The sequence below is a fragment of the Zonotrichia leucophrys genome, chromosome 12 (genome assembly GCF_028769735.1).
Source record: "Zonotrichia leucophrys gambelii isolate GWCS_2022_RI chromosome 12, RI_Zleu_2.0, whole genome shotgun sequence".
Lineage (NCBI taxonomy): Eukaryota > Metazoa > Chordata > Aves > Passeriformes > Passerellidae > Zonotrichia > Zonotrichia leucophrys.
Window position 1 is genome coordinate 3,794,015 of NC_088182.1, and position 22,840 is coordinate 3,816,854.

Sequence of the window (22,840 nt, forward strand, 5' to 3'; positions counted from 1 at the left end):
CCATATACAATCTGTTTCACAGGGATTTAAAAAGCGTTATTGCCACCCTGGGTACACTGGAATAAAGATGAAACAGCACCAGGCAATGGCTGTCCTGTGAGCTGTCTGCAGGATGCTCACGGGCAGAAAATGCCCCAAAATGCCCCAAAATGTCCTGCCTGTGGGTGTGTGGTGGGGTGGGTTCCTGCAGGGAAAGCATCCAGGCAGGACTGTGGATTTTGGCTCAGAGAATCGCTTAAACTCGGGGAATTCGTAACTCTGGAATTCAGCAGATTTGCACAACTCCGTGCATCCGCGCCTCCGCCGGCTTCCTGCCTTGCTCACCCCGAGCATCCCGGGCTGAAAAGCTCGTGATTGCAGCCCCACTCACGGCTTTGGGCTCCCGAGCACCTTATCATCAGCCCTGGGAAGGTGAAGCCGCTCCCTGGAGGCAATGGCAGTGCTGGGGCAGCCCAGGCCGGGCTGGGGCGGCTGCTCTGTGGTTTGTTGTGTCTGGTTTGGTTCCTACTTTTCGAGTTGCAGTTGCATTGGGTCATTGGAAGCTTATTTTCCTAGTCTGGCCAAGCCAGCAGGATCCCCGTGCGCTGCAGGGGAACATAAAACATCAGCCTTTAAGCTGGAGTGCTCAGTAGATAAGGATTTTAAGACTCTTGCATCATGCGCTGTGTCTTATGGGCTTACTTAGTATACTCCATTTGATTTAATTTAGATATTGAATAAGGAGAAACACTTTAAAAGCCAGAAAAAGTACTGCACGTTGTAGCGCCTCTTCTTTCCCCATTGCCTTAAAGACAGATGGCCGGGAGGGCCAGCTTAGGCTGTGATTACATTTATTTAATTGTAGGCAGTAACAGGGTGTTTTCAAACTGCTTAAAAATGATGTTACGCCTTATCTGTGAAGTGTTTCAAAAAGCCAGCAAGAATTCCTTGGGCTTTTGTTTTCTTTCTTCTTTTCCGTGACTAAAGGTAAAGAGTAAGTTTTCAACCTTTTCAGGGATTAGGAAATGTGCAAAATTAGTGGATTATTTCAATCATGTGCATAAGGGAGGCCATGAAAATCAGTGTGTGGCTCTGCCAGTGGTCTTCCCCTTTGTTTCCTATCCCATAAATAGAAATCCAAACTGTAACCGAGTTGCTGTAAATGTATCTTGAGCACTGCTGGGTAGCCATTTATCCTGCTGGAAGGTTTGGTTTGCTGTGTGTTTGTGTTGGCAGGGCTGGGGAAGGCTGGGGAGCAGGAGGTGCTGTTGGACGGCGTTCCCGTCAGGAAATTGGGGGACCCTCTGGTGGGGCGGCAGTGCTGCCCGAGGGGTCGGACGTGGTGGTGTCACCACCCTGCAGGAGGCTGTGACCGGGGCTGCTGTCTGTGCACAGTCTGTTATCAGAACAGCAAACCTGTCCCAGAACGTTTCAGTGCAGCAGCGAGCGGGGAGCTGGCAAGAGAAATGAAATATTTGCAAGTCGTAAAGGAAGCGGGTCCGGGAGTTCTGAGGTGGGACTGGGATTGTTTGCAAAGATCCCTCAGCTGGCCAAGATGCTTGTGCTGGATTTCATCACTGTAACAGGCTTGCGTGCCTTTCACTAAACACCACAAAAAGTGCCTTTGGATTATAGCAGATTTGCATTTATTATTTTATATAGCATGTATTTATATAATGCGCTCTTGAATTCATTTATATATATAGATAACTTTGCATTTGAGATTATTAGTTGTTGCATGAATCTGCACCACCCTGCAGTAATCACGGCACATTCTCTCTCAGTCGGTGAGAGCCTGGAAGATCTTCAGAGTGGGTGAAAATTATCCCAGACATAGGTTTAAAAAAAGAAAGGGGGGGAAAAAAAAAAGGGCAAAAGAAAAGCAGGCCTCCCAAAAGCTGTGGTGGAACCTGGTATTAGCAAATGCTTCTAGGAAGTTTGACTGAGAGCCATATGGCAATGTGGGGAGTATTATCCATCGCTCCAGAAGTTGGTCTCTGAATCAGCCTATTGACTTCAACAGCACTTAATCATGTGTTTTAGTTCTTCTTTGAAAAGGCTTGCATTCCTGAATCATGTCCTCCGATTTTAACCACTAGACGGTACTTTGTTGTGTGGTAGCAGACAAGTTCAGTCATATTTCTGTGACTAAGTTTGCAAGTTGTGACTGCATCACTTGTGAAGTATGCTGATGAATATTCCCCTTCTTATCAGAATCCAAACATTTGCTGCTGTTCCTGAATTTTAGGGTGAGACTCAGTCACTTCTGGGAAGGAGTTGGTGGGATGCTGTGGGATACTTTAAATGTTCTGTGTTCATCTGTAGCGTTGTGGATGCTGTGGTGGAAACAAACAGAGGCGAAACCAGTGATCTCAAATTACTGCCTTCAATTCTGCTTTCAAAATCCCTGAGTGTTGGTGGTGATCAAGCCCATAAAATAAATCGAGAACTAGTCATGCGGGTCCAAATTTGGATCGTATTTGGATGCTGAAGGGACTGTGGAGCCTCAGATGTGGCTCTGCTGTGTCAGGGGTGATTTGGACTCTGGTGGAAGAAAAGGTGGGTTTTTGGGATGTGTCTTTTTGGGATGTGCTGATTTGTGTCCCTGGCATGCACAAGTGCCCCCTGCCCTGGTGATGCTGCACAGGTGCCACCCATGGGCTGCAGGGTCTGGGTGCCAGGAGGTCCCGTGCAGAACTGCAAGGGAGGTTTGTTCCTCTTTCTGCTCTGCAGGAGTTCCCAAGGATTCCTGCTCTACTCTGTCCATTATTAAAAGGAAACTCAGGGCAAACCCCTGTGCCACTACCTGGCTTGGCACACAGAGTGCAGAAATCCCTGTCCCAGCCCTCTCCTGGCGAGGGGGTGCATGGGCTTTGCTTTCGTCCCTAAGATTCATTATATTTCAGCAGAATTTTTTGTCTCACCTTTCTGTGTTTTTACAGCTAAAGCAGTTTTTACTTCCCAACTTTCAACATCTGGAATTCGGTTTCAGTTTATTAAAAAAAAAAAAAAAATTCATAATCCGCAGTCTGGATGAAACACCAATGCCTTTGTATTTGTCCGCAATTTTTAGTTTCAATTTTGTATCCTTGGTAAATGCCAGAAGTCCCAAGTCCTTGCGTGTTCAGTAGCTGCCGTTCCTTAGGCTTAAACCAATTTTTTTTTAATTGATTTTTTTTCCTGTTAGACACTTTTCTAATTGGGGATAATACCAAAATGATTAATCAAATTAAGCATGAGAGCGGAGTGGCTGGTGCACAAAGCTGTGTATTGCTGCTGGGTTCAGCAGTGAGGTTCTCTCCCTGTAGCTGCAGTTCCTTAATGGGCCTCTTAGGCTCTGTTGGGTTTTTTTTTTTTTTAATAAGGTGCTGTGTAGATCCCATTGACTTCAGTTGTTGATTGGGATGCCTGACAGCCGGGAAATTAAGCCCCTTCTTTGTGACCGAGTTGAAGGCCAGATTTTCAAGGATTTTCGAATGCTTAGCACCCATAATTGGTGTTAGATTTTTTTTTTTTTTGGAAAAAATTCACTTCTCATTTGGACATATAAATAAGGGTGAGAGATTATGCTACTTGTAGCGACTGGTGCTGCTGGGATATAATGAAGTGTCTTTAGCACAGCCTGACTAATGAGCTGGTTACTTTACTGTCCCAATAAGTTTTGTTCTTCTGCATTTCTGCCTCGCTTGCGGATGCTGAGCATTCCTGTATATTCTGCTCCTGGAGGAAAAACTTCCTTGCTTCAGCTGCATTTTTCTCTGTTTTCTATAGTGATTGTGAGGGACAAGGAGGGGGCAGAATGAGTTGAGTAAATTAGACAACTGTTGGGAAAAAAGGGGGACATGCAAAATCAAGTGTTCTACTTGCGTAATCTGTTTAACACCGGCGAGCCTCGGAGCCTTGTGGGACACGGGAATAAAAGGAACATCTGTGCAGACCACATGGCATGCTCCAGAGGAGCCCTCCATCCCAGGCAGCTCTGCTCTATTTGCAAATAAAAGCTCCAACCAACATCAAAAAGTTGAGGTGGATCCCAGCTGAAAGGGGAGAACAAATGTTACCACTCGGTGCAATGAGGTTCCCCTTGCAGGCAGACTTTGTGGTCTTTTTTAGGGATGCTTTGGACATGTGTTTCTAATGCAGTTTATTTAAAGGGGGGGAAAAAGCGAAAAAAAGGGGGGAAAAGGAGAAAGGTTATTTATTTTTGAGAAAATATTTTCTGTATTGAAGCATTTTAGCTGATCGTCTCAAGCTGCAGTCAAAATATATTAGGTAGAAATAAGCATAGGAATGTTAGGAGTTTTTGGGGGGGGATATATTTTGTTTGATTGGGTTTTGGTAGTTGGTTTTTTTTGTTTCTTTTCTCTTTTTTTTTTTTCTTTTTTTCCCCCACCTGAATGTAGACATCCTGAAATCTCAAGGTTTTCCTGTCTGATCTTACTCCCTTTATTTTGCTGCAGTTTCTGGGGCTGATAAACAGCTCCATGGTTAGGCAGAGCCCTGGGGAGCTCCTCTGTCCCTCCCCCAGGACACTCGCCAGAGGGGAGGGTAAACAAGCCAGCAGTACATTTTATTTCCATTTGGAACCTGCTAGAGTACAAGGACATTTCTAGTTTGGGGCTTTGGGTTTTCTAGACAGGCTGTATTGTTTTTAACAGAGTCATGTATCAGCAAGCCTGATAATCTGTATCAAAAAAGCACGTATTTTTTAATATGTAAATAGGAAAGGATGGTGTTTCATCTTCATTCCAATGTACCCAGGGTGGCAATAAAGCTTTTTAAATCCCTGTGAAACAGATTGTATATGGCAAAATTAATGTCTCAACTCTCCAAGTATTTTCTCTAAAATATTTGAATTTTTGCGTTTATTATGCCGCTTGTTTAAAATAGCGAGCGATATCAGCCGTGCATTCAAAGCTTAATTGGTGGAACACAGATTTATTCTAATTTAAAACAGTCACTTAAAAACAGTTTTGTATATATGTATACATGGGCACAACTTTTCATACAGTTGTCTGTTTTGGAGCAGTCTCTTAGGCACTGATGTACAAGTTGAACCTGTTTTCTTTTGTGCAACATGGCTTTGAGAAATCATTAGCTAAAACAGGGTTCTGTGGTTCCAGTGCAGTCAGTAAACAGCCTGACATGAGTCGTGCGTGAGATGATTGAAATTCTGCCTTTGATCAGGCCTGGATTGTGCTAGATACAGTTCTGAGGTGTGTGTCAGTGCCTGTGTGGATGTATTTGTGTGTTGGTGAAAGCTGCTTCAATGAAAATTTGGCTAAGCAACAAAATAACCTGTTCATCAGCCATTGCCACAGCAGGATGATGATGGAAGAGCACAAAAAGAACTGCAGCCATGTGCTCATCCATGTCACCCTCCCCTGGCATGGCATGGCTATCTGGAGATGCTTGGGATGGTTCTCCTCCTTTTTCAGTCACATTTATCATTCCTCTTTTTTTCCTCAGCCCCTTTCTGACTTGTCCTGCTCCATGCCATCTTTTTTTAAGGACTTTTCCTCTGCCACCTGTGTTCTCCTTTAAGCTGGGCTCTGTTCTGATGCTGGGGGGATGTTTTGCAGCTTTGGGGGGTTGGTTCAGGTCTCCTGGCCAGGTCTGTGTAGCAGTCCCTGACTCGCTCCGGTGGAGCACGGGAATTTCAGACACACTTTCTTGCTTGCTGTTTTCTCCCACTGCACCTCTTCTCATTCCCCTGTGCACACAGGGATGCCTGTGCTGCCTCTCAGGTGTGTCGTGCCCTTTGCAGAGCTCCCTCACACCCAGGCAGCCCTTGGCATGGGGGCACTTCCAGCCTGTGCCACCCAGAGTGCTGGCTGTGGTGCTGTTCCTTTACAGCATAAACTCTTGACAGCTCTTCGGTGCATCAGCAACTTCAGTGCAGCCAGGTTTGCAGTTTGATGTAGGAATGATGCTCTGGGTTCCTTCAGAAGCCCCAGGAGCAGCTGGACCCCGGGGTGGAGATGCACAGAGAGAGGGCAAGGTGAGGGACCTCGTGCTGATGAGATGAAGTCCACAGTGATCCGCCCGATTGTCTGAGCTGTGTGCCTCTGCCTTTGAGATTTAAACAGTGAAATATTAAAACTTGTCTTTCAAATCTGCTCAATATTACAAAGATTAATTTTTGTTGGGGGCAGATTAATAGGTTTCCTATTCTGATTAATACAGTGATAATAAAAACGTTGTGATTGCTGGAATTAATGAAGCCCAGATTCCTGTTTCAAGGTTTGATTGACTCTGTACTTCAGTTATGCTAAAACTGCTGCATCTCATTGCCCCTTATCGAGCTGGTGCCTTCTAAGAATCTGCATGGGAGCAGGGCAGTGCAGAAGGTTTGTGTTAAGAGGGCTGTATTGGAAGCCCTGTCAAAAAATCTTTTGGGGAAGGTTTGCCAAAAATTGATCAAGGTTTTTGCTCGTATTGCAGCAGTATTATAGTTTCTGTGCCTTCAACCCAGCGTGCTATTTTTGTGAAAGTTGTGGAAGAGGAGTGGCCAACTCAAATGTGTGGGCACCTCATTAAAAGCTTGAATTTGTCAATGCCAGATCGAACTCGAGTGTGTGGGCAGATCATTAAAGGCTTGAGTTTATCAGAACCGATCTATAATCTGTTCCTCTCGCTCCTCCACCCTCCCCCCCAGCAGAATGGGTTGTTTCTCCAGGTTCTCCAGCACTGAGGTCCATGGAGGTGCCCGAGCTGGCTGTGTGCCCCTGGGCTGTGCTGGGCTCAGCCTGGAGCTGTGCCTGGAGCCACTGGGTTTGGGGCAATTCAGAGGGGCAAGCCCCGGAGCTCACGCCGTGAGAACTCGTGTCTTTGGGAGCTCTTTGCTCCCATTAATCCCAGGGATTCAAAAGATGCAGGTGGGGCTGGGTGCAGAAAGTACACGGTGATCATGTAGGCTTTGTTCCCTTGGGAAACCTGGCTGAAGAAATGTTTTGTGCAGTGAGGTCAGTTTTTGATGGCGTAAGAGGCATCAGTTTTTCCAGGTGCACTGTCAGAGTTCAGGGCAAGCTGGATGGAATGTCTTTGCCTCCTCCCTGTACTGCTTCTTATTCCTCAGGTAGGAGCTCTCAGCTTCCAAATCTGCTTGTTGGCACAAGGGTGCCAAGATATTCCTTATGCTGAGGAAGGATGTGAGGAGTGATCTGCAGGTGAGGACAGTGCTTCTGTACACTGTAGCCCTCATTTCTGCAGACCACATATATTATTTAGACAATAATTTTGCTTCAAAAGTCTTGAACATTAATTTTTTGAGCAAGCAGTAGCTAAAATGAGCCTCAATTCCTCATCTTCTAAAGAGGGCTCATGATGCTTTCCTGCCCTAGAGATGTATCATGGATAAAGATTTGTTGAATTCTGTGTGTGCAGCAGGTCAGCTGGAGAAATCTTGTCCCAACATATGTAGATGCAGCTTTCTGCTCAGCTACAAACCCATCTGCATATCTGTCATCAAGCACAGCAATAAAGCAAGGCTCAGATGTGTCTTTCTGACACTGCTCTGTTGCTTCTCTCAAGTGCTCTGCCCCTCATGAATAAAATACAACCAGTGCAAGATGCAGGTCATTTTTGGTTTGTAGGTATTGCAGAGTCTCCGAGAATAAAGTCATTTTTAGCATAAATGCTGTTTAAAAACCCCTTTTGGATCTATTTTTATTGTGTAGCACAGTTTTTTAATAGGGTCACACAGGCCCTATATTTAGATTTCTGAACCCTTGTGATCTTTGAGCCGTTGCGCATTCAGCAAAGAACGGGAGAAAGCCCCAGGGCCAGAGAAGTACCTGGATTTTGTCTTAGAAAATTTCATGCAGTTGTTGCTGAGACAGAAGCTTCCAGATGTTGCTGAAGAAGGCTGCAGTGGACTGCCAGAATAATTAACTGCACGAGGTTAATTTGGGGCCGGCAGTGCTTGCCCCTGTCAGTGCTGGTGGGTGCGGGAAGGCTGGGAGCAGCCATGGCCTTGGGGATGCTGTTAGGGGTGAGGATTGAGGAATGAAGGGCTCACAAGCACCACAGGTGATTTTTGCTTTCATGCTTTCTTTTTCAAGTGTTTCAAGGTGTTTTCCTCCATTGCAAAGTTGGCTGTTGTGCAGAGGTCCTGGGAGCTGAGGCTCTCCCAGGTGTTGGTGCATTCATTGGGGCAGAGTGTGCCCTTCCCCACTTTGGGCAGGCACCGGAGCTGCTGTTTAAATCCCATGTGGTTTCACGGATGTGATCCAGAAAAGCCCTGGGAGCACCTCTGGTTGTATTTCTGAGCATGAGTTGTTACCCAGTGCAGATACTGTATCAGTGAAGATATTATACATCTTATTTAAAAATACCCTTATTAGTAAAATGGGTATTTTCATTTGTACAGCTTCCTCTGAGCTAAGCTTAAGCTCAATCTGTGTTACTAATAGCTGGGGAAAAAAACATACTAATTGGTATTTCTTAACTGATGTTTGCAAGTTTTGCCTTTCCACCCTGAACATCAAATAGTTTTTATATGTGTTTTTCCTTATCTCAGAGGAAAGATTAATGCTAACAAGAGGTTCTACATTTTATTAAGGTTTAATCAGGATGCAGTGAGTGAAGACAGAGAGTAAATAGTTCAGGAATTCAGAGTGTGTTATATTTTGATAATGCAAAGTAGGTTAAAGTATCTGGATTTTGTGCTCAGTACAATGTTTTCAGGCAGAATGTGGATTTGGATGGTGACACATTTTGGTATTTAGAAGGAACATAAGCTCTCCTGTCGGAGGAGCACGTTGCAAATGTGAAATAAGCATTTGTCTCTAAAAACCTTTCTTAATATTGTAAGTTTTGGTTTTATTTAAAGCCAAATAGAGTCTGCTGTGTGATAGTTTGATACACAGACATGCTTCTATAATGCTCCCCCCAGCTCCAGCATTTATAACCACCTTTTACTTTCAAAGGAAAACGATAGGCTTTGATATGATTCTAACTGAGTGAAGTTTTAAAACATGTTTTTGTCTTCCAGTCTCCTGAGAACATTTTTTCTGAGTGACTCCAGCTTCCAGACACATTTGCCATGAGAAGGGTTCCAATCCTTTCCTGTATTTGCCCTGAGTCATGAATGGATATGTGTGATGCCTGCAAGTAAAACTGGTGAGTTGTCAAGGCTGAGTTTGCAATAACTCTCACTTATTCTTTCTTACCAATTATCTTTCCCTCATTTTTTTTCTTCCCTTTTTAATAAGGTGGGAGGGGGTTGTACTGTCTGTATTTACAGGGTAGTCACCACTATTCTTAAAAAAGCCCAAGCAACTTTCGTTGGCATGAAATAGCAAAAATATAAAATATTACTTGTACAGAAAAAATACTCCTTTCCTTTCTTTCTTCTCTTCATCCCCCTGAATTCTGTGAACTGTAAGGGCTTTGGTGGTGAAACTGGAGTTCAGTCATGCAGGCAAAGCTGCTGCCCAAAACAAGCCTTGCAGACAGACAGCATCTAAACCAAGCTTGTGTGGGCAATTCATGTAGTGATGAAATATGGATATGGAGAGGTCTCCTTGCCATCATGTGTCACATGGTGGATTCTCAAAGGAGCCATTGCCAACACATAATTAGCTCCAGCATTTGCTGCACTTGCATCCCAGTGACAAAATGGTGTCACTGGTACACAGGAGAGCTGTCCTGCAGTGTGAGCTTCACCTTGGTGCTGGTGCCCAGCCTGGGGGACAGAGCCTTCAACAGCCTGTTTGGATCAGGCTCAGGAGGATGCTGGAGTGAGACCCCTCCTCTGTTAACCCCCCAAGAAGCCCCTGGTCCCTTTTGTGCCATGCAAAAGGTGGTTGTGCCTTTCCCAGCTCCCCATCCCCCAGGAACCTGCATGGGGAGCTTTCCAAGCCCACTCCTCTGACCTGCCTCCTCCTGATTGCCTCTCTTCATAACTGGGGTGAGAGGAGGGGCAGTATTAGTTTGGGAAAACAAGAATCATCTCATTCTGCAGCAAAACTGGGAAGTCTGTGTAAGAAATCTTTCAAACCCAGGAAATCTGCATAATTAAATTGTGTAGGAATTGGGAGCACAAATTGTTTTTTTAAATAAATTCAGGTTTCTATTATATGTTTAATATCCCTCTGTGTGTTGGAAAGTGCATTTCAATTCAAAGATTATAAAACCTGAGAAATTCGTACATCAGTGAATTGTGATTTTTTTTTCTGTTTCCATTTTTTATTTTTTTTTCCAGAGGTAGCATAATTACCATGTCATTTAGCAAAGATTATAATAGCTGCTCAGTTTTTACCGACTGGTATAGTAAACAGTTGAATAAACCCATATGGCAGCTCAAAGTGTGCATAGAGGAGAGGGATTCTTACCATTTCCTTCATGTCTGAATTACCAGCCTCACTGATACAACTGAGATCCCCAAATGGGGACCAATTCCAGACTTCTCCAGTCATGCAAAAATTTCTCACTGCTCTGTCGCATGTGAATCAATTGATTTTAATCACGGTGGTTAGGTAATTAATTATTTCTTTGTGCCTATAAAGTATGCATGGGAAACGTGGGGTTATATGCAAGGTACATGCCTCGATTTAAAGCACCCTGTGCATTAGCTTAATGCCTCTTTAGTAAATGTAAATAATGCCTGGGGTCAGAATCTCAATATCCAGGTATTGGTAAAGATAGAGGCCCTTCTAAGGCTGGCATGGGTGAAGTGTGCCATCACTGGGTGCTGTGGCAGCCCTGTGGCACTGCTGGTAGTGGTACTTTGTGTCTGGTCTCAGGGTGGCAAACAGAAGGGACCAGAGTGTTTCAAAGCATCCACTTGAAATACCAGGTTGAATTATGGAGGTGTGGAGCTGTGGCCAGCCAGCATCTGGAGCAAAGACAAAGTGTTGAAGTAACGTGCCCTCTGGATACCTTCACTGTTAAAAAATAAAAGCAATGAGAAGAAGGATTGTTAACTCCCTCCAAATGCTGGCTTGAACAAAGAAAAAGACTCACGCTACTCCTCCTAAAATTCACTTACTTCCAGTTATCTTAAAATTTTCATGTCACATAATAGCTTTAAAATACCTTCTGAATGCATTAGACTCTCTAGGTGCCTAGGAAATATTGCAGAATAATAATACCAAATGACCAAGCATTGAGCATTCCCACTGGAAAGGAGCAGTTGGCCCAAACTGGTGCTTGTGTTCATCTTAACCCTGATGTACGACCAGCCCTCCACCATAATTCTATCAAGAGATGGTAAGTTGCCTAGCAATGTGCTGACTGCAGAGGGTACGTGTCGAGCTAATTCAGTTTTTGTTCTCGTTTTCCTTGAGAGTTCAGCTTAAAGGAGTGATCCTTTCTCCAGCTGCAGCAAGAGCCACTTCTCGGCCGTCTCTCTTGTTCCCCACTCGAGTGTCCCTGGTGATGTCAGGAATTCATTCAGCGCCGTGCACGCCTTAAAGGTTTCCAGCTTATTGAGTAGCCAAATGTGGTTTCTGCTGATTGTGTTGACTGAATACGTAGGGCCTTTCGAAGAGGCAAGGGTTTTATTTAAGGCAGAGAGTTTAGTTGTATACCATTTTATGGCAGGCAAAGGTCACCTGGGGTAAGCAGCCAGAACAGGGAATTGCCTCATTGCAGCACCTCGGAAAATGAGAGAGAAAGATACACTAAGAGGTTTTAACAAATTGCTCCTAGTTATGAATTTTTAAAGTCGAGGAGCTGGTGCTGTGTACGTTTTTAAATTGGAGATAACCATGCTTGTAGGATAAATTGAGTTAAGAACGGAACAAATCAAAATAATGGGGTGGTACTAAAAGCCTGGTGGTGCTGCCGGCGGCGCTGAGCACCGAGCAGGCGGCACATCAGTGTCCCTGCTGTGTCCCTGCCCTTCCCACACGGATTGTGGGCACCTTTCCTATCTAACAGGGCCCTTCTCCTCCCTCAGCCCTCCCCTCTGGCTCCTGGGTACAAACAGGGCTGGATTTGCCCTGGTTGATACCCAGGGAGCAAGAGCCAGTTTGTCCGTGAGCAGGGGTGGGTTCCCCAGGTTGTGCTAACCCTGATGGGTATCAGTGGGATGGGGGCAGCTCCAGGAGCCCAGCCTGGCATCCCCTGGCAGATTTGCTCAGAGGGAGAGGTGGCAGCAGCCCTGAGATCTCACTTGTGTCCTTGCAGGATCTCCCTTGCTCCTTGTGGCATCAGTGGCTCCAGAAAGACTTTGTTTTTCTGAAACTTTTCTGTCCGTGGAACTTTCTCTGTGGCAGGGGGAGGAGAGAAGAAGTAATTTTAACAATTTAATAAAGTACATAATGTAAGTTTTATAAGCTGGTGTGAATGCTCCTAAGTATTTTGGTCTTTTTTCATAACACAATGAACCTAATATTGGTAAAAATACAGATCTTAGCTGCCACCATAAAGAGAGGCTAGATTTAATAAACAGTTATGAATGTTGGCAGCTGCCTATCAGATTGTATAACATCGGCTATAGCACATGAAGACAGTGTCAACTTACATTTTATCTCAGAAGTATTTTCAAAGCATTTATTTTGCTTTCTCTTGAGTCCTTAACCTAATTCAAGTTATATAATTGGCGGAATATTTTTCCACACCGCTAATTGGCTGGGTGCCAGCGTGGAAACCATTGTATGACTTGATGATGATCAGGAATTAACATGACATTTGCGTGGTGGTAATGGAATACATTAGTAATGTAATTCATGACTGTAAGAAAGAGACCATCATCTCCCACCTCTGATCAGCAGGAGGGGCTGGGAGGATGATGAAATGCTCCCAGCAGGCACCTCACAGCAGTGGCTGGCCAATCTCGATGTCAAATTTAGTTTTAAATTCTTCAGACAAAGCTGTAATGCTTACCAATTAATTACTACAAATGTCAATTAAAAATCTACCAAATAATGCAGTAAGATTAAATTTCAATTAAAAAAATTACATTTAACAAGGAAGATACAACATTATTTTAATGAATTCTGCTGAAGGTGACAGTTTATCTAGATATATTTATACCGTGTAGGTGGATCTAAATTCATTGGATGATGTTAACCATGTTACTCAGTGTACATATTAGTTTTGAAAATTATTTCGACTTTGGCTATGTCCTGGAGGAGCTGGGGCATCAGAGGGCATTTCTCATCACCAGGAGAAGGGGGAATTTCACGCCTTCACAGTAAAAAAAATTTCTCACACCTAAAATGAAGGCTTAAATGCAGAATTCTGTCCTGACCAAATTTGTGGTATTTTTCAGGGCTTTATATTTAGAAAAACAAATAGAATATTTTTGTGGCAATAGAGCAAGCCCTGACTTTTCTATGTGTATAATGATTTCTTGGGATGGTTTTTCAAGTCATCTATTTTATCATACAAACAGTACCTATTATCCCAATAAATCACATAACAGGAAGAGATTTTGCTTTGGGAAGGTGGTAAACTTAAAATCCTGAGCAGTGCTTTTATCTGCAAGGCTTTGCCCTGGCTGGGTAGAGGTTGTGAATGGATAATTAAAATCTCCTTATTCAAACTTGAGATACTTGAAGGGATATTTTGAACCAGCAGAAGAGTTGTGGGGTGTGTGAAGTTTGCAGGTGTGTGTGCCACAAACTCTTGTAAAGCACCTGTACCTGTTTGGATGCAGAGTGCTGACAGAGCAAAGTGGGACCTCTTGCTGAAATTCTGTGTGGCAGCAGCTTTGTTTTTATTGCTCAGGGCAGTTTTTGGGCTGATGGATGCTTTGGGAAGGAATGAGTGCCTGCAGTGACCAGCATGGCACAGGGGCAGAGCTGTGCTGTGCAAGTGGCTTTCCTGGTATTAAGGTATTTATGAGATCTGAAAAATACTTTATCAGCTTCCTCAAACTTCTTTTCTGAGAGCTTTTATTGTGTTTTCACACCGTCACGTCTAGGTAAGAGGGAAGACATAATTGAAGGAGCAGATTTTATGTGTCAAGCCAGCATGGAAAGAGGTCCCTCTCAGGGACCAGAGGCTCCTTTTCCTTGGCACTGTTGTGTCTGGAGCTATCAAATTTCAGCAGGTTTTAACTTAAAATATAGAAAAATACAGTGTGCATGCAGAAAATCAGAGAAGCCAAACAAGTGCTCATGGCAGGTTGAAGTAGTGATATTCTCTTCAGTAGACAGGTCCCTTAGATGGTGCTCAGGCTTTGCCCATTGGTGGGGGAATGCAGCAGGCATGATCTGTCTCTCTGCTGCAATTCAGGTACCTCTGGGTATTGGTAACAGCTTTACAGGATCATAACTGCTTTGTGCTATTATCTGATAAAACTATCACCAGCAGGAGATGGGAGACAGCCTTTTTTTTTCCCTGTAAGGGCCTCAGAAATGGATGATGTGGAAGTGTAAGAGCAGTGGAAACATTCTCTCACCAGTCCTCACAGACAGAAAGGTGATGGAGAGGAAGTTAGAGCAAGGCAGAATCATTTCCTCACCAGCAGCCAGAAAGCTTTAAACAGGGAGGCAGAGGGGAAGAGTGGGAGCACATAACACCTTTCTGCCAGGAGATAATGGTGTGAGGAGCTTGTGGGTTTGGGGCACCCACTGCTCAGACAATTAGGTGGCAGCTGGAGCTCCTGCTCTTAAAAACCCATCTTTGCAGGGGCTTTCAGCTCTGCACAGGACCAGTCATTTTCTGATTCGAGTCCCTGGAGGAAGCTCTTGCTCTGGCTGTTGTTTGAGAAGAGGTAATACTGCACAGCAGGAAGAGAGCACCTTCTGTATCCCAGGTTCTGCTGCTCCCATGAGGAGCTTGTGCCCATCCTGAGCACTCTTGGTATGTGAGCTCCTCCTTGGGGTGTCCCACAATGAGCCCTGTGCCCATCCTGAGCACTCTTGGTATGTGAGCTCCTCCTTGGCGTGTCCCACAATGAGCTCTGTGCCCATCCTGAGCACTTGAGGTGGTGTCTGATCTCCTCCAGATTTCCTACAGGTGAAAATTTTGCCTTTGGTAGAGAAATGCTTCTCTGTTTCTGTAAGAGTTGGCCAAACATCTTGAAGGAAGAGTCTTTGACTTTGGAGAAAATATTTATATCTCTTTGGGTTTTTCCTTTTTTTCCCTTAGTGTAGGGTTATGTCAGCTGTATTACGTTGAGGGAACACTGAGCTGGGGGAGGAAGCTTAAATAAGCTGCCCTCACATTGCCAGTTTATTCCCAGCTTTCATCCACTGATTTACATGCCATCTGAAATAAAAATACCCAGACTTCAGTAGTTTGTTTACCTTTGCTGGTTTCACTGTGTGGCGACCCGAGGAGATGCAGGAACTGTTCTGGCTCTGACATTTGCATGAGCTGTGAGGTTGGGTGAGAGGAGACAGACGCTGTGCAAAGGGAAAAGGCAACAGGGTTTATGAAGTTTTTGTCTTTCCCTGGTTTATAATATTTAGACAAAAGCAAATATCTCCAGGGAGGCCTTGTGAAATGAGAGACCAGAGGAAGCTCTGTGAGCTGATGGCAGATTCTGTCCTCATCAGGTGGGGTTGGGTGGTGGGATGCTGAGGAAGGGGCTGTGAGGGTCAGGCACACAGGAGGGTCCTGGATTGATGCAGGAGGAGGAGGATGTGGACTTAAAGTACTTGTGTAGGACAAAGTCTTTATACTGTCATCATGACAGTGCTCCAGTGGAGAACAGCCTGAAATGCTCTTTGTCTTCATTAATACTTCTTCCCAGCAGAGCCTTAGGAGATCGTTCTCACATCCAGATATACAAGGAAACCGAATATAGAGTTGTTTGTCGTGAAAATCCCATTTATATACAGCGGCTGTAAAAGCCCAGACGCTGCTCTGTCATCAGCCAGTCCAGGGGAGAGTTGACTGTAAAACTGGGCTGTAATTCCCTCTTGACAGGGGTGTGGTGGTTCTGTCTTCAAACAACTTCAAGAGCCTGCCCTGCCAAGCCTTTATGGATTTTGTTCTCACAAGCCAGGTAATAGATAAGTCTGAGCAAGGAGATAGATACAGATGGAGATATATATGAAAGGAAGACCTTTGCTCTAGGAAAATATCCATCATTGCTTTTTAAAGTGTGGTTCAGGATTTCAGGGCAGAGCATCTGAAGTGTTTGGGGTCCTTTTGTTGCAAAGGAGGCGCCGTGGGCCTGGGGCTGCTCTTGACAGCTCCCAAGCATTCAATATCCCCTTGATTCCAGGGCAGCAGGATGTGACCCTCGCAGAAAGACAGATGGCACTGGGGAGCTTGATGCTTATTGTTTTCAGCAGAGCTCTACTGGAACCAATAAAGTTGCCGCCACCACTGCTCGGAGCAAAAGTGGCTGCAGCTGAACAAGAGACACAAAATTATCAATTAAAAAAGACATCGCCAAGCCCATTATTTTACTGTTGAGAAAACATCCTCCTTCCCGGTCTTGTTTTTTCCCCACATGGAGTGAATCTTTGGGATATTAATGATCCACTGTCATGTTTGTTTAACATATTTTTTTGGCAATGCCTTTTTAGGGTCGAAGCCTGAAGTTTTTCTCCATGTGTTTCGGCTAGGGAAAACTCCCAGTGTCTCAATGGGGCCTCTTCTGAAACAAATGAAGGCTAATTTTTCTCAACGTAATTGGGAATTTCATCTGAATAAACAGAGAAAGGCCTGGGCTTTGTTTATGTAAAAATATCATGAAGTGCTGTTCTGCTGAGCAGCTGAATTGCTGCTGGCAGGCTGGTTCTCACCCATGAGATTTCTCATGAAATTGGTGGCCAGAGCTCTCCACAATGGCTCAGTTCTCACATGGACCACTACGACCCCATGGTCTTCCTGCCTCATCCTTTGCTTTTCCTGGATCACTGCAGGCACTTGAGCACAGCTTGGGAGCTGAAGACACTGTCATTTTGGGAGATTTGGCCTGAACCTGAAATTTCCATGTTTTTGTGGGTTTTAGTCAAACCTTAATGCTACTTCAGCATAATGTTTTTGTGGTTTAATGTTCTTACAGTTTTTTACAGTGTTTCTTTTAAATTCTGTCACTGAAGTGTATGAGAGTTGACAAGTGTAAATATGTAGTTAGACAATTTCAAAAGTGTATTATTTACTGATCGACCATAATGGCTCCAAAGGAACCATTATACTCAATCATATCATGTCACTCTGTGGCACTTATTATGATGGTAATATGGATATGCATATTATTTTTTTTTAAGCATGAGAAGCGTTATTGTGCATGTCTAAAAGCTGTTTTTAATTGTCAGCAATGCTCTGAGCTTTTTTTAATACCAAGAATTTATACCACCTATGGCTACCAGCTTGCAAATTGTGGAAGCAAAAATCCATGTCTTTAGGAGGATGGAAAAAGCCATGCTTGAGATTTACAGCAATGCAACTGTGCATCTCCTTAATATGGCTCTTTTATAGCTTTGTTAGATGTGAGGGCAACCTAGAACCCTAACCTGAGAGCTTGGCAGGTAAAAGCTTTCCATTTTATCTCTGCAGCTTTCATCTGCTCCTGCAAGCTCTTTCCCTGACTTCCTAATTGTGTTTGCAGCATTAGCAAATGGGCGGTCTGAAAATACCACGCAGTGCAAGTCACGTTAATTCAGGGACCTTTTTTCTTTAAGGTGTCACAGAAGATGTCTTTTTGTAGCACCGGAGCAGAGAGAGGAGGAGAGAAGGCAGAATGAGAGCAGAATGTGAACACTGAACCATGTAAAATAAAAGAAAGAGACAAGCAGAGAGCTGGGAGGGCTAAATATGCTCCAGCCTTTCTGAAGAGCTGGTTTCAGGAGAGAGAGAGAGAGAGAGAAAGGGAGGGAGGCAAGAGAGCGTAAGCAGGAGCTTGCTTGCTAGAAAATGTCTTTTGTGGAGAGGATGGGAGGAGAGTTTGAGTTTTAGTGACTGGAGGTGAGGAGCTAAGGTGCGAATTTGGCATGGCGCACGGCAAATCGATCGCGGAGCAATAATTAGAGAGAGGAGGAGGAATCAGAAGTGTTTCTTAACTTAGAAACAAGGATGTGACTGGCTGCTGGCTGTTGCTACTTGGAAGCAGGTAAAAAGGAAAGGAATCTGTTGGGCAAAGTCCTTGCCGCAGAAGACACAATGAGGGTGAAATCCAGCTGTGGTTGTTGAAGAGAGATGTGGGAAAGGAAAATCCAGTGTTGTCCAAGAGGTTTGCATTGTCCAGCAGGGCAGTGACCCCTCTGCAGGAGCTGTTCTGGTGCTGAGTCCTCCCTGGGTGTGCCAGTGGGAAAACCTCCCACTGGAAATGCATTTTGCTGCAAATACAGAAGATTAACCATAAGATGCTAGAGTGAGCCAAATTTGAGTAGTTCAGGACAAGAAGGACATACAGTCTTGAACTGGTAACAACCAGATTTCCTTGCCATAGTTTTTAAATGAATAAAATTATCAAGTTTTTTGTAGTTTTTTGGGGTTTTTTTTTGAGGAGTGTTATTTTTGGGGATTTTTTTTGTTTATTTGAGTTTCTGTTGTTGTTGGGGTTTTTGCTAATTCTGCAGTAATTTTAACCTTGGCTCTCTTTCTGAAATTGTATTAAAGTTGTTCTCTTTTGAAATATTGAGCAAGAAACATAAATACAAATAAATGCACTCTTAGTATTTCTGTCCTTGACCTACATAAACAGCTGTATAGTCAGACTCAGTCTTGTATTTGTGAAAAGTCTGGGGCAACATAATTTTTGAGTTGGTTTGTGGTTAGAAAAGTTACTTATTGAAGTCTCATCACCCAGAACATGAAATATTGGTGTTTCTGCTGGGATCATTACTTTAATATTCTGAATAAATTGTGTAACTGCCGATTTGTTTAAGAGGGTGGAATTTATGAAGCTACAGTGCATTTGTACACACACATGCACTAGCACACAACACTTGTTGATGATTCAGAGAAGGAGTAGAGTAATTCAGCTCTTGGACTGCCTCACGTGTGATTGGCTTCCTTTCTGGGGGACTTATTTTAGGGAAAAATCAATGTCAACTGAAAAACATTCCATTCTGAAAAGACAAAAATTCCCCTACTTGTGAAAATGTGTCTTGGCAGCTGATTTAACTTATGATACAAGATTTAACACTTTTCACTAAACATGAATTTTTTACCATGGCAACAGCTACGTTACGGGCCACATGTTGGAGACTTGCATGTTGTTGCAGAAACTTGTAGCCCTCCACATTTAGCTGAGTCCTTGTTTCCACCAGCAGAAGGAGCCCACTCCTGCAGCTGTTTTGGGCACACATCTCCTGTTGCGGCCTGTGGGCATCCCCCTAACCCCAGCAAGGTGATGTGTGCCCTGGGTGACGTGTAGGCAAAGCACTTGGTGACAGAATAACCCAGTAAAACTCATGGTTTAGCCTCCAGCTTGTCTTTCCAGTGGTAGGGTGGGAAGAGCTTTCTAAGAATGCCATTTGTCCAGATTCTCTGTTCCCTGTACCGCTCCCCATCGCCCCTCGGACACAGGCGGCTCAGCCCCACTTTGCCACGTGCTGCAGCAGTTCTGCCGTGTCCCCCAGCCCAGCTGCTCCTCCCCGTGTCCCCCTGCTCCTCTCCCAGCCCCTTGTCACCTCTCATTTGCTCTGGAGTGGCTTCTGAGGCGACGTTAATTGAATCATGCTCATCAGGGACTCCGTAAAGGCGTGACGGGCGGGATGGAGCCCGGGCAGATGGCAGCCCTTGAGGAGAGGGATGGGCTGGTGATGGGCTGGAGCCTCTGCAGCAGCACAGAGTTCCTTCTTCTGGTGCCTGGGCTGGGCTGGTGATGGGCTGGAGATTCTGCTGCACCACAAAGTTCCTTCTTCTGGGCCTGTGAAAAGAACAGGCCTGTGACAGTGTTCACAGGGGTTCTTGGACGAGGGAAGAGACGAGAATGTTGACTCCATGTTCAAAAGGCTTGATTTATTATTTTATGATATATATATTACATTATAACTATACTAAAAAGAATAGAAGGAAAGGTTTCTTCAGAAGGCTAGCTAAGAATAGAAAAGAATGAATAACAAAGGTCTGTGGCTCGCACAGAGAGTCCAAGCTATCTGGTCTGTGGTTGGCCGTTAATTGTAAACATTCAAGATGGCCCAATCACAGACACACCTGATGCATTCCACAGCAACAGACAACCATTGTTTACATTTTGTTTCTGAGGCTTCAGCTTCTCAGAAGGGAAAAAAATCTTAAGAAAAGATTTTCACAAAAAGATGTCTGTGACACAGGCCAATATGAACAAAGGGATTGAGGCTGGGTTTTGTCCCTCGGATTCAGTAAAACTGTAAACCCTAGCTACGAAGGGCTAGGTGTGAAAAAGCAAGAGAATTTAAGTTTATCGGTAATTGCAAACATCTGCAGGTACCTTGAGTAGGAGCAGTTTTATTTAATCTTACAAGTTAGGAAGAGTATAAGTTCTCTTGGTTTAGGACAAAGCTAACAAAGGGTTAGGCAGAAAGTCCTGTTTTCCAGAGGTGAAAACTCTCAGTTCAGGTGTTTCTTGTACCTTTCTCTGAAGTGTCTGGTCCTGGCCATTGCTAAGCAATGACCAAGCATGTTAATGTTCCTTTCTGAGCACTGCTGGGACTTTTGCCCTTTTTCCTTCATGCAAAACAGCCCAATTTAAATTAAACCAGCTCTGCAAAGCAGAAGCTTCACATGGTGGGGATACTCATCCCCATCAGTTCTGGGCTGTGGTGGCACAGTGAAGGGTGTCCTCTACACGCCCAGTTCTGCTGGTCCAATGTCCCCACAACAGCTTCTTCTCTTGGCTGTAAGACTGGTTTAAATCTGGCCTTTACTTGGTGTGAATTCTCCAAGCTGTGCTGGTCCAGAACTTAAATAATTTGTTCTCTTTTTAGCATCATGTCTTTTAAAGGTGTTATATTTGTTTCCATTTAGCGTTAAATTAAAATTAAATAGCTCTGCTTTGTAGATGTAATAGTGTACAAATATATCTATTTTTAAATCCTTTTAGCCCATGTCTATGTGACTAAGAAGAAAGCAGCAGAGTAGGGGCCTCTGATTTTTGTTTTACTTGAATCAAACACCCTATTGGGATTTCAATTATAAGTGAATGTTACACTTGTTTGTTACTAAGGTGACTACAGTGTCAAGGTTATGTGGATGTTGTACTATTATAAATGCAGAAATAATGCAAAAAAGAAAAATAGTTGTGTTGGCTAAAAATCATCTTATTCCTATAGCATAAAGTTGCACACTGTCCTACATTTCAATTCTTGTTCTATTAAATTACCTGTTTAATAATTTGAATCCAGTGTTATTTTTGTATTATATTGCAAATGTGTGACTGTGAGGTTATTTTTAAGATATATTTATTAAGGGAATGAATACAATAAGACAAGTCATTGCAGCCCACATACAGTTCCTTGACTTCTCATTTTATGATGTTTCAATTGCATATGATTACTGAATATAAGTTTTAACTTTTATGGGGCTTCATTAGAGATGCAGCTGTGTAGAGAGAAATTCAGTGGAATCTGATCATTTTTTTAAGCTCTGAAAGCGTAGTGAGATGGAGCAACTTTGATGGAGCATAACTCAAACTTCTGACTTGGATGTTGGGTGCACAAATTGTGGGGTCTCCAAGGGCTTAGCAGGGCTGCAGTGGAAATTTGCTGCTGATGGGGGAGGTTTGGGGTGTGGTAGATCAGAGCATCTCAAATGAAAAACCTCTTTTTTCTGGATAGGACAAAGAGAAGAGGAGATTTCCTTGCTTGGAGCCAGGACTAGCATGAAATGCTTTTTGCTCCTGTGGGAATCAACACTCCGGCGGAGAAATATGGTTTCAGTAAATCCATGGTGTTTTCTTCTTAATAGAGGAGCTAAGTAAAATGAACTCCTCAAAAATCAATATTCAAAGCAATCTTAGTGAGCATGTGCTGAGAAAACAACTTTTGGGGCACATTTAAAGGAGTAGATGTAGTAAACGAGTAAATTTGCCCCGTGGTTAAATGCTGCAGTGCTTTGTGTGAATACTAAACAGGAACATGTCCCATCAAGTACAGTTTCTCCATAATTTATTAGCATAATATGTTTGTTTTAAATGCATGGGAATGTAAACATATATATAATGGAATGATCATGCCTTTTAGCAGAAAACTGTTCAAAACTATTAGTGCCATTAGCTTAGTTTGGGGAAAAGTTATTTCATGATACGGATGATTTCTTTCCAAACATCAACTCTCATAAGGTTGCAAATCCAGATCCAGAGAAAGGCATGGGAGAAAGTATCACGGGTGACTTGAATGCAAGACTCCAAAAATCTCTTATTTGTGATTAAAGCTGTGGCTGGGCCTCGTGTCCTTGCTTACTTTTAAGTATTTGCTGCTGCTGGCCTCTCCAGGTAGGGCCTTGAGGGGTGGAAAAGCTGGATTTGCCTTACCTCAGAGCAGAAAATAGCTCAGCTTTATTGGGAACCTGGTTCTTGCCCGTGGGGAGAGAGAGGAGGGAAGGGCAGTGGCAGTGGGGAGCTGTGGTTTCATTCTGATGTAGAACATCATCCCCAGAAAAATGGTGTTCTGGGCCATGCCTCCTCCCACGGCAGGGGAAAACAGATGAAAAGCAATGAAGCACACAATTACATAATGAAAAACAATAAAGTGCGTTTTCTAATATGTACTACTAGTGACCAGATAACTTTATTAAAAAACCAAATGTAATTGCATTTCCAAGTATTGCTCTGTATGATAAACTCCAGGGAAAAAAACTGACGAACAACTTAGAAGGAGAAGACTTCTTGTTTAATATAAACCTCAGACTTTGAAGTGACACATAGCAGGGAATAAATGTCCATCATCTATCAAATGAGGTTTGAACGGTTTAGGTCACACTAGACAAACACTTCTCACCCTAAAACCTTCTTTTCATCTTCATTCATCAACAACACCTTAAGCTCGTGCCCCTCTTTTTCTTTTCCACTCTCTCAAAA

The 22,840-nt window shown here is 43.7% G+C and overlaps 1 protein-coding gene across 4 annotated transcripts in view; it reads left to right on the forward strand.

The window, feature by feature from the left end:
- The window catches only part of FOXP1 (forkhead box P1), a 371,464-nt gene that overhangs the window by 35,667 nt on the left and 312,957 nt on the right, over nucleotides 1–22,840 (forward strand). For all 4 annotated transcript variants that reach the window (XM_064723620.1, XM_064723619.1, XM_064723622.1 and 1 more), the window contains exon 2: nucleotides 8,975–9,102. The gene's annotated coding sequence lies outside the window, so the exon portion shown is untranslated. The remainder of the gene's footprint in view (nucleotides 1–8,974; nucleotides 9,103–22,840) is intronic.